We start from the raw sequence: 15754 nt of genomic DNA on the forward strand, positions 1-15754 counted from the left end.
ATTTGGGGGCAGTCAGAAGAAGCTAGACAGATGTAACAGTCACCAAGCAGAATTAGTTATTAAGTTGTTTTTATTTAACTCTTCTTCACTCAGGAGTGACAAATGGTGATACTTGTTTCTCTGCTGGCTTCTGTAGCTGGAGCGTGATAGTTCTCTGCTGCATTATGTTAACTGTAATCAATACAACAAATTGGCAGGTTTGAAAATCTAACGTGTGGTAACTCTACTTGGTAGCATATGTTAGCTACTATATTTACACTTTACCCCCCTGCTCCTGAGACTGTTGCTCATTAGGAATCCAATGTCTTACAATCTATGTCCCGTTTTCACACACCTATAGAAGCAGAATGTGCTAATGAATGACTCTTGTTTCCTCCTCAGCAAGCCCCAAGTTTCCAGTCAATGGTGTTGTCTTAGGGACCTTCTTTTTATATATTCTCCGTTGACAAGGAGTGATAATTTTTAAATGTCATGCTTTTTAAATTTGCTTGAAATTAGGAGTGCTGCTGTAATATTTAACAAGAATTAGTATTCAAACCTGCAGTGCTAATAATGCTTCTAAGTGACACCTTTCTGTGTATCGTTTATGTAAGACTAAAATGTGCGAGTTCTACTCGAGCCTTAAATTTATGAGAGCACAGGTGGGAAGAAGAGAAAGGCATTTGGAGGTGTTCCTGTAAAGGGAACTTGGAGATCTCTTTTGGTGGGGTGGGGAGGTGGCCAAGGGGGAGCCCCGCTCACAGTGACCGGGCACTGCTGGCTGGAGTGCGGCTGCCCCCGAGCTCTTGCTGCTGTGGGAAACCTCCAGTGAGGTACTAAGGAATGTACCTGCCCACTGCTTGTCATCTTCACTTACAGCTTGTTTCCCTCGGGTTTTTAGGACGTGTACCATGGCTTCATTACCTGAATTTCAAGAGACCTATTTTAAACTAAACGTAAGGTTTCATTCTGAAATCTAACGCCTTGAAGAATGAGTGCTCAGTGTGAAATGGTGCACTCGTGTTTGAGTCTTTCTGACCCGCGTGTTCGTCATGTTGGAAAGGAAGCAGAATGGACACGTAATGTCTCTTTTTTTTCTGCTGCCTTTATTTTTGTTTCTGCACGGCTACATTTGGAGCAACAAAGAACACTATAAAGATACAGGGAAAGGTAAGCCTGTAGGTAAATAATGCAAAAATACATTGTGAACTAAGATAACATCATTAAAAATAGCGCTCTGATAGTATAGATCTGCAAGAGTAAATTACCATTTCACATAAACCTGGTTTCGTTACTCCAGTAACAGTCATGGAAAAATAACCCTATATGTTTAGAATAAAGATGTTCCATGAAAAATAAGATTCATGATACTATGTAGTACATTTTCCAGCATGCCAAAACTGATTTTCAGGGTTTGTTTATTTCACTTCAGTCAGTGATACTAGTTAAGTGAAAGAAATGTTGAGAAATTCTTAATGGTAGTTAAGATTAGACTTCAGCTTTCTGTTGGCATTTACCTTTCTGACTGACAGTTTGTACTGTGCTTGTCTTGCTCCACCTGTTGATGGCCTTCCAGCTGAGGGAAGAGGAGGGCAGGGGAAGCAAAGCAGGTGGTTATCTCCCTAGCTGGGAAACTTGAGTTGCTTCATGTATGCTCTGGTAATTTTATTTTCATGACTATTTGATTTCCTCATTTTAGCTGCCTTCAGGAGGAGCTCAGATAGTCTAATAGCCTATTAAGTGAGGTTTTCTTAACTTCAAGATCTGTACTTTGTGTTGAAGGACAGTCTGCTGTTATTATTATGTAGCTGAAGTTAGTAAAAACTAAATTGTTATTTGGATACCTGAAAGTTCTCTGAAACAAAGGAAGAAATCTGTAACAGAATATGTCAGATAAAGGAGAAGAGAAAATGCATTTTGTATCACATCCTAAACAGAAGCAGGTTTGAGTAAGGAAAGACCAAACTAGTCCACTGAAAATGACTGAGGCAAAAATTCAGGGAAGTGGGTAATACTTCAGCTTAACTGGTGAACTGGTAGCTCAAGAGAAAATGAGATTTCTATCTCTCGTGACTCAGGCTAACTCTTGGCAGATCAATATTGCTGTCCCATGTCCTCCTTGGAAGCAAACAGGGCAACAGTGAAGTCATCTGAGAGTGGGTGCAAGCGGATTTTTGAAGAGTTAGGGAGCCAAACTGCTGAGTACCTCACTCTGCATGAGTCTTTAAAACGTTACTAGAACAACTCTATGTATTGTAGCTATTGTGAATTTGTGGGAGGTGGGGTGTTTACAAAATTAATCACAAAAATACATTATTTGGTTCATCTAATGAGCTTATTTATACATTGATTAAAAATCCAAATTGCATTCATGCAGAAGAAAAATGGCAGTTATGCTAATCTCAGTTATTTTCTTTTGCCCTTAGTTTCTGATGGAAGAGTGATAAGTCTTGTGTACTTCCTTGGTTTTTTGGTCCTTGGACTACTAGGAGAGTTGCAGCAGACTGGTACGAATGTGTTAAATAGCCTGAAATGGTACTGTGCCAGCTGTTTTAGAGCTGCATTTTCTTCCTCCTAAGGATATCTGTTGTGTTTCTAGTTCTATGAACTGTATTGTATCTCACAAAGAAATTGATATGGGGAAGGAAACAGTCCAGATTTTTTTTTTTAAGATGGAGAGAGAGATTTGTTGTATTTACTGTTTTTTCCTTTTTAAATCTTCATAGCTTTTTGTAACAACTTCAGTTATAGGAAAGAATTCAGAATGGAACTCATATTTCAACGTCTTCCTGCTCTTGACTCAGTTTGTAGGAGCTATTCTCATTCTCAGTCTTGTGAGCTGAGCAATGGAAATACTGGTTTTTTTCAGACATGCTTTTCCTTTTTGTTCTTGTGTACTTCTCAATTTAATGTACTAAAGGGAGCTAGGTTTCATCTGGAGCTTCACCGTCATCATTATCAGTCTACACCTTGGTGGTGACCTCTAAAATGTATTTCACTTGCTTTTGAAATTATTTTTAAATAATCACTGTGTACAGCTGTGGTTAATGGTAGCAAAGGGCATTGAAAGGTACTGTAAAAGGCTTCTACCTCTTCTGTATTTAGGACAACAAAGGTGAATAAAATCTTGTCTTTCCTAGGACCTTCTAACTTCTGGTGGAAAATAATTGCTTTCCAAATTTGAAAAACATCTTATCTGATATGGAAGAAGGGAGGAAGCAATGAAGATGCTATTTGTTGCTTGTGTGTGTGCATGCTTTGTTTTATTTTTAAGTCCTTAAAATGTCAGTACAAGGAAGAAAATATTAGTTGCTCAGTGTAGAGTGCAGCAAATCTGTTGTTCTTATATTGGACAGTCGTGCCACTGAAATTCCTGTTACCGGCTCCAAGTGTGCCAATTTCTTGACTGGATAGATGAAGTAATAACAAAGTTTGCTTGTAATGGGACTTTCTCAGTTCACTTGTGTTCTCAGTCCAGTCATTGTTTACTGAAGTACATTTTCCATGCCTTACTCTTAAAATACAACATTAGAGAGTCACTTTCATGCATTGGCATATATGAAGATTCATGGTGCTCTCTTACGTGGGCATGTTCTCTAATTATAGCTTGACTAGAATTAGCTTAATGGGGAAAAAAAGTTTTCTTTAGTAAAGGATTTACCCTTTCAAAGAACTTGGTGCTCTGAGTTTTGAGCAGCATCTTTTTGGGATGCACTTGAGCATGTGCTGGCGATGTGATTGACCTTTGTGTATGGCTTGCATATTTGGTCATGTACAAGAAGTATCTGGAGTTGTTAGGAAATAGAAGCCCTTTCTGTGAGCATGAGCGGTGTTTTCTGTTTCAGAAAGCTCAATGCAGTTTCTAGAGAGAAGTATAGATACTTCAGGGGTATATTTTTTAGGAAAATCTTGCCTCTTCTCTACTGTTCCTTTTTAGCCTTCTCGAGTTTGTGTAAAGGACTGACAGATTCTGAGAAATAATGAGTTGAGGAAGTTATGTTTCTGACCTGTTTTTAGCTTAGTTACCTCAAAATATTGAGATTTCAAACCTGCAGCTTTTAACACCAGGAGAAAACATGAGACTTTGTGACAGGCAGTCTTTGAGAGGATGCGATGCTTTTTTTAGTTAAAAAGTTGCATAGTTAAGCTTCAGCTTCATTGTGCTCTTGGAATCCTAAGTGGTCTTTTCATTATTTTAGGGGGAGGAAAACTGACTAGCAGTAGAACTTCAAAACCTGGATGTTGTAATCCTTTTTTCAATCAAAGCTCAGTGTATTATGTGGAACTATTAGGGCGATTGGACTTTGAGATCTTTGGAGCCTGCTAACGTTGATGTGTGTCCTTTGTTGTTCTCTAGTTATGCAATGAGTGCATCTTTAAATGCTCTGGCCTTTTTATACTCCAAATTGGAAATTCAGTGTGGAAGCCTTGCTTTTACATTTTGGGCAAAACGTAATAAAATTTTTAAAAGTTTAAGCTATTTACAACATAAATTATTTTGGTTTTATTTTTGCAATGAACTTTTCTTTTAAGGAAGGCATTAGCAAATTGAGTGTTCAAGGCAAAGGGGAAGGCCCCTGTTTGTTGTATGCCCACTTTAAGGAGGCTCCATCAATTCTTGTGCACTTGCACAAGAATCTTCTAAGCAGAATCTCTTAAGCATAGTTAACCATGATTAGGAGAAATGAAAAAGGTCTTCCAAACAACATGTTAACCATAAAGAAATGAAGGTTAGAACAGAGGAGTGCTAAACTAGTGAAATTTTATTTAACCTTGTACAAGGAAGAAGGTTGTCTCTTTGTAAATGAGCAAGCAATTGTCAGGCTTAGCTGCAGGTTATCAGGAACAGTTTTCAGTAGTGACAGGTCAAATTTACAAGTACACAGACTGTTTTGGAGGAAAATTTTGAGAAAGAGTCAGTTTTAAGCAGTAACTGCAATTTCCTGCTGAAGGTGCTGCTCTTGCAGCAGTTTCTGACCTCCTCCTTCAGTAAAGACTCAAGCTTACAGAAACTTTGGTCCATAGCTTGTTCCATGCCTGTTGGTCCTCACCTCATTCTATGCCTATTCTATACCTGCAAGCATTTTGATACTGAGTTTTGGTGGCAGCTGTCAGGCCAATACTGACTGTTTCTGAAAATGTTTTCCTAGTGCTCTGTGTTATTGATGTTTTTATCTGCAGTATTTAGACACTTTTGCATGAATTGCAGTGGCACATAAGCACTGGCCAGATTGGAGGGGAAAAAAATTGTTTTAGAATTTCCTTAAAACAGATTTGAAAATGAATGCCAGAAAGTAACAGGTTAATAGTCACTGCTGATTTTATGGGAGGTGTTGCACAAATCTGATTCTGAGGTTTAACTGACCTTTTTTTTTTTTAATACCATACTGTACAGTACAAGACTTTTAATATACTATGTTGAATACTTTATTTGGAGTTTGAGTACTTCATAAGGAATAAATATTGGATCTTAAAGCAGATAATTGAAACTGATCACTGCAGAACTGTACCAGCATACTGTTTAAGAAGAACCTCGTTGATGTTGGTTTTGGTACAGAACAGCCATCATAATTTTCCAGATCTCCTTTCCCTTCTTCTCTCCACCTTATTTAGTTGCTGACAGTGTTTTTCCGCAGCCCAGCTCAGTGCAGAGGCTGCTTTCCCAGCCTGTGTAGCTGCCCCACGTGCTCTGCCAGCATCCCGGCTCCTTCCAGCGTTGCTGTCCTGGAGACTTCTCTGCCTCACTCTCCTCCAGCAGCTCTGCAGTAACCCCCTTGCTCCGTAAGACCTTCCCAAACATTCTCCCTCTCCAAGATTTCCCAAGCTTGGATAGTTACAATGTCTGTGTGAGGAAGTTTATCTGTTCCACCTAGTAATAGTTGCTAAGCAGGACGTTTCTTCTAGCCCCTTGTCAGCACAGTCTGCTTCAGCGCAGACCATTTGACTTGGACGAGGAGATTTTATTGCTTTAATATCTTGAGGTCTTTAATCCCTTTAAGTGCATTTTGTGAGGCCACATTTGTTTTGTGCCATGTTGCGTTAATACTACACTTCTCCTTTCTTTCTTATTAGGTGTTGTAAGGATAATAAGAATCTCTGTGTACACCTTAAAATGAACCAGAGTAGATGTGTTGTACACAACTATGTCTTGAAAGTTTGCAGGCTGCTTGTTTTGGTGAGAAGGGAAGAGGTTGGCTTGGACTCTGGCATTAATTCCCTGCGCCCTTGGGATGAGAAATTAGGAATAGATTTTTGGTTGGTCTGGCTAAAACAAACAAGGCCTTATTTCTATAACTCTTTCAAAGTTAAAAGCTGCTATTTGGCCACACCATTTGTTTGACCCCATGTGCAAGTTTGTTTTATTTCCCGGCTGTTCTTATAGCACAGATTTTCTTTCACATTTGAAGTACTTTGCTGTTACTGAACCAAAGGGTGAATTAGCCACCTGTTCCTGTAGCGGTTCCTCTCTACTTTCTCGAGATAGAAAAGTCTTTGCATCTCACAGATGTTCTTCCTTGAGGCAGAACCTGAGTGCTGATGCAAACAGAAGGCTGCCCTTCTCACGCATGTCCCATCTCCTGTGTTATCCATCTCTTACTGAAGGAGCAACTGACCCTGGGAATGGGGGGTCCCTGAGGCCTGTTTTATGCAGGGCTGTCTCTGCTTGTTCCTTGGCTTCAGGTCAGAAGGTTTGGGTTCCTTCTTCTGTCAGTAGAGAGATGCTTGGGATCTCAAGTACATTTCCAAGAAATAACACGTTCTAGTTCTAAATTATTTTGAGCCACAACTGGTAGATAAAGTGTTGTCTGTTTCTGAAGCATTTGTTAGTTAATTGTGGTGTTTAAGTTTTTCTGTGGCTAGTCTAATAGTTCATGTAATCACCAAATAAAATGTATATGTTTCTGTGGAAACACATTTCCTGTATTTTCTGAATCACACCTTTGAATGGGGGGGATACAAAGCAGGCAGTCCAGACACATGTGAGATGCATGCTGAAATAGGGTGGGTGGTTGCAGATTGCAAAAAAAGGGATACATATAGGAAGAAAAACTTTTCCAGTATTTCTGCAGTTTCTCTGGGTCCCTCTGATATTGCATTTTCCATTTCCGTATTGACAGGGCTGTCGTCCTTCATTACAAACGGCAGACTGCATTTCTGTGCAGTGCTAGCAGTACTCTATAGGTTCAAAGGGGCATCTCATTTAAGAACCTGAAGTAGGTGAACCCATGTAATTTTTATGAAAGCTATGAAGTCCTCCTGACTTTGAAAATTTGCTCATATTGTGCTATGTTTAAAATAGGGACCCTAAGCTTTTGGATCTCATGAAAAACACAGAAGCCATCATCACAACTGTGCCTAAGCAAGTTTAACATTCATATAATATGAATTATTACATTAAATTGTTGATATTCAGACTGGTTGCAGCAGCAGCAGATATTAAGGGGGGGAAGGGAAGAACAAATGCAGTTTGAGAGCACCTTTCTGTATTTGCTTTAGTGAGATTTCCTAGCATGTTCGTGTTTTTTTTGTTGTTGTGGTGGTGTGGGGTTTTTTTTTGGTTTGTTCCTCAAGAATGCATAATTTGGCAGCTTCGGAAGTATTATTCTGAAGAATGTCACGCAGTTTATCTTGTTGAGTTGACACGTAGTTGGGATGGGAAGGGAGGCTGGGGAGGAAGGAAGGTCCTTGTTCCTGGATGTCATTGCTGCAGAGCTCCTGTCTGCGGGCTGAGTCAGAGCACAGCAGCAGCCTGTGCCAGAGCATGGCCCAGCTCAGGATCCTGGACTGCGTGATCAATCACAAATGGAGTTTCATATGTAACCTGTATTGTGCCTGGAGCGATCAGGTTTGTTGTTTGCTTATCCTTACATATTTTTAAATGATTGTATAATCTAGTATAAGGGGAAAAAAAAAAAAAAGGCTCTGATCTCTTCTCCACACCCCCAATCCTATTGAGGATGCAGTATTAGAAATGTTGCCATTTACTAAGGAGTTTTCTAGAGTTAATAAGCATACAAAGCATGCTTTGACTATATAATTGCCCTTTTTTTTAACACTTTGAGTACTTCTGAATGTTCTCTTAGAGTCTTCAGCTTTGAGGGGTTTTACTTCATGAATTGCACAAAAAGATAAATGTCGCATACAGGAAGAGGGAGATATGTCAGGATAAACTGCATTGTTAGTAAATATAAAGCTGATTTGCTGTTCTGCTTTAAAAGGATTCAAACATCGTGGATATTTCAAAATATTTTATTATGAATATGAAAAAAATAGTGAGAGGGGAGATTGCTACATGTTTTGTTTAACATACAGGATAAAATAAATTACCACAGGATGTTATTCAGTTCTTAATATGGACAGATTTAAATCTAATTGACTGACTTACTGCAGAACTGGAGGGGGTGGGTGGGGGAGGGGAACCTCAACCTGCCTGGATTTTGAATGGAAATGTTTTAAAATAGAATTAACTTACAAAAGTATTTAAAATAGTGCTATGCAGTTGGAATACCATTTTCAAGGTACTCTAGGTATTACCTGTATTTCTCATATACCATTCAGTCAGTCACTGAAGAAAATTTATTCTTCTGTGGTATAAGGGGAAGGTAAAGCACTTAGAAAGTTGCAGTTTCAGTACAGTAACTAGAGGCAGGCAATTAAAAATATTGCAGCCATACATAGAAGCCCTTTGAAACAATGTCATTTAAAATACAAACAACCCCTGTATGTCATGTGTGTACTGAAACTTCTTAATCAGTAAAATACGTGCCATGTGTCGGTGTTTTGCTTGTGTTTGGTGTGTGTGGGGCTTTGTTGTTGTTGTTGTTTTAATCATGCAAAAGCTGATTCACGATGTCTGGGGTTTTTGAGTCATCTTCTTAATGTTATGGGTTAAAGAAGTCATTTCTGCTGAATTTGAAAAATCAGAGGAGATGTGAGGCATTCTCTTAGAGTCTTAGTTTTCAGTGTTTGCTTACATATATGTAAGAATTCGCCTGTATAGGCAAATTCAACATGACAGGTGCTTCCTATACTTCAGAAATCAAGATGTAATAAAAGGCTTGGCTTGTGATGTGGGCAATCCCATGAAGTTTCAAAATGAGTTTGATATAACTAGGGAGAAGGAAAAGGGGAATTGTTTTTTGAGGGAAAAAAAAGCCAAAAAACCAAAACAACCAACCAAACAACAACAAAACCTCCCACCTCCCCCCCAAAAAAAAAAAACCCACCAAAAACCCCAAACCACAACAACAACAACCACCAAAAAAAACCCACCAAAAATGACCAAACTGGAAAGAAAAAACAAGCCTTAGACCAATATACTTCAAATTACTTGCATGCTTGAGGTAGAAATCTTACTGAACTGTTTGATCTTTCTAATTTTTATTATTCAAGTAGAACGTGCAATTGTTGTGTTTGGTGTTGGTTTTTTTTCTTAACTGAAGTCTCTGTACACTATACATTTTAAGGAGCTGCTGCTGCTATTTTTCTTTGAAATGAAGCTGGAAGTTCATTTCTGGGACATTCCAGTGCAGCTCCCCTCGTCCCACTGCACTGGCATGCTGTGGCAGCAGTGGGCGCTGTCAGGCCTGGAGGGTGATGCTGGCTGGTCTGTGTTGCTTCCACATTCTCCACCTGGCGGTGTCCAAGGAGGCTGCTGGTGAGAAAGCACATGGGTGACCTCTGAAGTCTTGAGACCAACAGCTCTTTCTCAAGTGTAACCCCAAAGCACAACTCTGGTTTGGCTCATGGTATCCTTGAATTGTAGAAGTCATGCAGCTTTTTTGGCAATTACCATCTATCCTGACCCCAGTAAAACATCGGGGGATGAATTACTGCTTGTGATCTGAGATCTGAGTTGAAGGTGTGCCTTATAGGAAAACAGGTTATCCTCTGAAGATTCATCAGAAATATATATTCAAGAAGAAAATACAAACTTAATTGTCTGTATGTGTTACTAATAATGTCTCAGATCAGGTTACAGAGTCATTCTCAGGATTTCTTTTGTTTTTACTGACTGCTCCCTCACCTGGCACACACTTCCCAAAGTTTGGTTTTTTTAAACAGGAAGTGAACAGGTATGAAAGAGGCAGGAATATTTTCACCTGTCCATCATGATAATTTAGGTTTTACAAAAAGTACTTCCACAGTGCAGCATGAAAGTTACAATGACTGGAGACAGTTACCCTTCTGCACTCTGATACAGCAAACTGTTGTGTGTATTAGAATTTCGAAGGATATGCAGTGTTTTGTACTAAAACAGAAAACTCTAAAATCAAATCATGAGATGATGTAAATCAGTGTAGTTCTGTTGATGTCAGTGAATTACAGTTTTTAGTCCAAACCTTGAGTGGGACTGATGGCTATCATGTGGTGATCTGTGAATAGTCACTCTGCAGCCTTCTGCTCTCACAGTAATCAAAGAGTACAAAATAAACCAAATTTATTGCAATTTTTCTTCTTTCACTCTTTTTTTTATGTACAGCTTCATTATCTGTTTTCTAATCTTTATTAAAATAAGTTATTGCAAAGTACAGAAGTGTCTTGCTTCTTTTTTTGTGTTGTCTGTGACTGTTGTCCCATGGGACATGGGATAGATTCAAGTGTGGGAGTCTTATGGGCAATTTAGAACTTCAGCATGGTTGTAAATGTAGGATTAATGGGAAGTAGCAGGTAAAAAGTTTGTATACTGTGGGAGACCACTGTAAATAGATTTATGTGCAGATTTGTGTCTTTAATTACATAGAATACCTGAACAGTATCAAAGATGATTAATGCTGTTATTAATACAGTCTGGTCTTGGTTAACAAGGAATTTTTATGTTTTTACTTACCAAAAAAAACCAAGAGAGAATGTCCCTTTGATAGTCTGGCATTTATGGAGTTGTAGTCTGAGAATCATAACTTAGCATACTACCTCTCATCCAAGTAAGAGTTCTTCTTCAACAAATGTGTGGAAGTGCTAAGTAATATGTTTACTTGGTAACATAACATCTTCAGTATGATGCAGAAGGAGCTACCCCCTCTGTCCTTGTAAGGACACCATTTATCAGCCTTCAGTGCACAGGTAAACTCTTGAGATGCTTGGGACGTCTATTTATCTTGTGGCCAAGGTGGAATATATTAGAGCAAGTATGTCTAAAACAGTAAATACCACTTCTTCAGATGGTTGGAAGAATTTCTGGTAGATAATATAAAGTAGATGATGTGTTTTGTTTAGTATTTATTTATTTATTCTTGCATCACAAATGCCTTGCTTTCAAGTGTTAGGTAGGGAACAGCAGACAAGAAGTTGAATGTGAGTTGTCCTCGTACCAAGAGAGTGTAGGTCACCGCTGTGCTCTGACCAGGCTTCAATCAGTTTGAGGAGTGCACATCTTCTCATGTGCTGTTCTCGTTGGTTCTTTGCTGAACAACAGCTCCCTTCTGTTTTTTATCATATTGCTGCATCCTAACCTCTAAAAGTAACAATAATGTTATTTCAGCTGTGTAAATACTTGAATCTTGGGTTTCTCAGACAGAGACAGGTATTCTGCAAAGTTCTATAAATTTTAGTTGGTCAAATTTCATTGCACAGGACGGGCTTGACCATTGAAGTTGTTGGACTGGGAGGGACCTTCTCATCAAAGACTATAATGATGTATGTGGAAGTAAGTTACTATGTTGTGACATTATAGCACTCGAGATGTCTTATTTCTCTGTTTTTTTTTTTTTTTTTAACTTGAGTCCATTATTGCAGGCTGTATTTTCTGTGAGGCAGCGTGTGGGAATGAGCTGTTGCAGTGCAGGCCTCAGAGTGCAGCAGTACTGCAGCAGCTGCTGCACTGCAGCTATTCCTCTTCCTTCGGCCAATCTCCGATAACACCAAAAAAAGCTTTTCAGTCTTCCAAATGTGTCACTTGGAGGATGAAATGACAAAGGTGGCTGCATTCTTTCTGAGATATTTACAGCTGATAACGGTTTTGAAATGTGATATTTATGTTATCTTATCGTGCTCTTATTTCTGTTTATCTGCTGCCTTGCGGAGGGGAAGAATATGATAAAAATCTTGTCTCATAGCACTGCAGGGTGTGATGTTTTCAGTTTTATTGAGTAAAAGGTGTAAAATCATTGCAGGAAATAGCTGGTGGCTTTACTCACTGTGGGAATTCACATTTCTGGAGAAACATCTTGTAATGTTCAGAAGTACAGGGAAGTAACTCGACAACAGTGAGCAATTCCAGCCATAGTAATAGGCATGCAAAGACAAGTAGTTCTTAAATAAGCAAATAGATTTGTGTTAAAATAGATTTCCTCTCTTTCCACACCCCAGTCTCTAGACAGAGATACAAATGCAGATTTAGTAATCTGAATCAGTCATTCTTGCTGACATACTCAATGCAAACTGTGAGGAAATACGCAGATCATGTATGATCACTTCATAAGTCAGTGTTCAAAAGCTTCTGGATTTGCAGCTAAACTGAAAATCCTGTAGACAACTTTCTCCTCTTTATCCTCTTAGAGATATCTCATCTCTGGGCATAAAGACTTAAGATTTTTTTTTTTCAGGTTAATGACTTCACAGTCCTTTTTAAGAATCTTCCTGCGCATTCTATCTTTGTAAATGCAGTTCTTCACTGAAAAAGCTGCTTTTCTTTCTCCGTACATGCACAATAGATTATAAATTTAGGGGTTTGAAATAATTTAACTTACAGTGCATTAATTTGCACATTATATAGTATGTTCAAATTAAGTATCTTGAAACATGGGTTATATTTAAGTTGTGAGTTTGTCTGCAGGAGTTTATTAATAGTGTCCGTATTAGAAAGCTTTAACACCGAGTAGCTCAAGCTGTATATTTAGAGGGTTTTTTTGAGGAGGGAAGCTATGTGTATGGATATGTAAAGAATCTTGACACATAAGCATTTTGTGGTGTTCTGAGCCATGTTCTCTGTGTTAAACTTCTTAAGAACTTTAGTCTTGAAATGCATGGTTCTTAAGTCAGTTGTTTTTAAAAATCTCCCCATGTGTCCAGGTAAATCCTTGGCAGAGTCAAGACTCTGGAATAACAACTCACTTGCAATAACAATGTTTTTAGGGTGATAGTTTGGATTTGGATGTTGAGGGTCAATTCCATAATCTTCGAAAGGCTTCCTTTTGGCTTCGGGCAGGTCAGAGACATTTCTGTTGTTCATGAAATAAAATCTTAAGTAAAGCTGCAGTATTGCAGAACTGAATGATCTGAACAGCTTGAATTATCAGCAGGTACAATGGTGCGTTTATGCAGATGAAGTGCTGTGGCTAGTCCCTAAACGATTTTATTTTCTTGTTATTAGAAGAGGAATGAGCATATTCTGTTTACGTTGAACAGTTCAGTAGCTTCAATAAGAGAAGATCAGCCTCATACATATTGCATGTGCTCTCTATCGAATGTAGATATTTGTGTCCCACTGCTGAATCCACAAAGTAAAGCCCCTACTCAGCATTGTAGCTACATCATGGAGTAGCCCAGTCCAAACACAGAGTTTTGCTGTAGGGACAAAGAGGCTGTGGAAAAACAGGTGCTCTCTTGGATGGTTTGGCCAACTTAAACTATGTCACTTGCAGAGTTTATAATGTTTTGAACCAAGATATAGCCTCTGGCTACAGAGGAGAGAAACAATATGAACTGGAGGAAATGAGCAGGTCGTTTCAGAGCTGACATTAGTTTAAAACCATGGTGCATCTGGTTATTGAAATGAAGTCTGTGCAGGTCCGGCTTTACACTGTGTGGTGATCTTGTTTTTCTTAATGGCTTCTGCAAAGCTATCTTGCATGTGTAAATAGGTATGTTATTATATAGTAGTCTGGTGAAAGTGTAATAGAAGTTATCTGGTGTGTTGTGTGCTTGATAAAGTCCATGTTATTCTAGAAAGCAAAAGAGCAGTTTCATTGAAACTCACTCCTGTTTTTGCGGTAGTGTACTTAGGTGGGGTACATTGGCCGTGTTTCTTATTGTTCTCTCCCTATTTGTAGGAAGCAGAGTGGGTCATGGGGTGGCTTCTATTCCTGGGTCTATCAAAAAGTTCCCATGGGCTGAAAGAAGCAATGTAAGGCAGCCCTTGACAGGCAGTGACTGTGCAAACCACTATTTATCACTTCTGTTAGACTGCTGAGAAGGTTCTTTTATCAAGCATGGGGTAACCTCAAACAGTGCTTCAATGCCGAGGGGCAGAAGTGTGCTTTCTTGTCTCCTATCTCAGATATTTCCAGATTAGACTGTAAGGTGAGGACAAAGCATTTCCTATTCTTAATAAGCAACGACAGAACAAGCAGAGAAGGAAAAGCTTCAATTTAGCTAAATTAAGATCACATGACATTTTGCTGTTATGCTACCAGCCCTGCAGATGTTTCCTTTCTTCCAGTTTAAGGATGTAGCTGTTAAGAGGGGAGGCTCTTGCTAATGAGCCTATAAGAAAACAAGGAAGCTCTTGATTTCTTTTTGTTTTTAATGTTTTTCTGACTAAATTTAATACTATGAACTGTGTGGTTTTTATTGTAAATAGTAAATGCAAGATAAAAACATATGGTGCAAATAATTTGCATCTCTGTCCTATGAAGTCCTTATACTTTTTGCTCTTTCTTGGTGTTGTTGCTTGAAATTGGCTGCTACTTTGTGGAAGTATACGGCATGATCTAAACTGAAGTGCACTTAATTAGCTTTGAAAAGAATCTTGGTAAAGTAGTACAGCATTTGGATGTAGACAAGCTGCTACAAATAGATGTGCATCTATGCACACACGCACAAAATAGTATACTTTTTGTATGTATGTGTGTAAAAATACAGATATTCGTATGGTAGATCAGGATCATTGTAATGATTTGAAGTATGCTAAACTTGCTATTAGCTGGTATTTAAAGGGGAGATCTGATAAGCTGGTTTATGTATACATCTGGATAATTTGGGGATTAGGGGCTCATGCTGGAGAAGTCTGTCTGAGCTGTGGAGCGCAGGCCTGATCATGCCAGACCTGATCTTGCTCTTGGTGAAGTTAAGAGCATAGTGCAAAAAGTCCAGGCAGCAGAACTACCATATAAGAAAACCAGAACTTGCTCTGTGTAAAAGAAGCTATTTTAAGTCCAGCCAGACTTAGTAGGTCAGGATTCTCCCTGCTTCAAAGAAGAACAACTCTTTCTGATCTCACCTGGCCTGAGAAGCTGCATGCTCCTTTCAGTCAAGCAAGTATGTCCAGCTAGGCTCTGTTTAGAGCCAATTGGTGTCACAGTGTTTAATCCAGAGCCAGGGAAACTGAACAAATTTCAGTTGAACACACACAGAAGTGACATTTTTGAGAGAATCCTTTTTCAGACTCTCATGTCACCAAATCCTTGAGTGGTTTGCCGGTGTAAAGCTAGTTATTTGTGTTGTAATGGAGGAACTTGATTTCAGATCAAGAAGATGGAATTTTTCAGGTACAGGCTTCCTCTAACCCTTCTTGCTTTTCTGTATTTGAGTTCAGAGGGAAAAATGCAATATAAATTTGTGAGTGTTTTAATGTGAGGAAGGAAAGTAAAGATTGCTGTAGATATCCATCAGCTTTGCTTTTCAGATCATCTGGAGTAGTGATGAGGCTGACATGAGCACTAACTGCCGTGCTTTACAAAGCAGCCTTTCATGAACAGAGGAGCACAGTAAGGAAAGTTTAAGCTGTGCAATAAACTGCATGTGTGGAGGTTTTTATTGTTTATTGTTTTATTGTTTATTTTCTTCGTGCGCCTTGACCTTTTTGAGAACTGAAATCCTTTATCTTGAAAATACC

General features: G+C 38.8%; 1 protein-coding gene across 4 annotated transcripts in view; it reads left to right on the forward strand.

Annotated features, from left to right (window-relative positions):
* ARHGAP21 (Rho GTPase activating protein 21) overlaps positions 1-15754 on the forward strand; it is a 118776-nt gene that overhangs the window by 25054 nt on the left and 77968 nt on the right. The gene's annotated exons all lie outside the window — the stretch shown is intronic.

The sequence above is a fragment of the Caloenas nicobarica genome, chromosome 2, assembly GCF_036013445.1.
Source record: "Caloenas nicobarica isolate bCalNic1 chromosome 2, bCalNic1.hap1, whole genome shotgun sequence".
Lineage (NCBI taxonomy): Eukaryota > Metazoa > Chordata > Aves > Columbiformes > Columbidae > Caloenas > Caloenas nicobarica.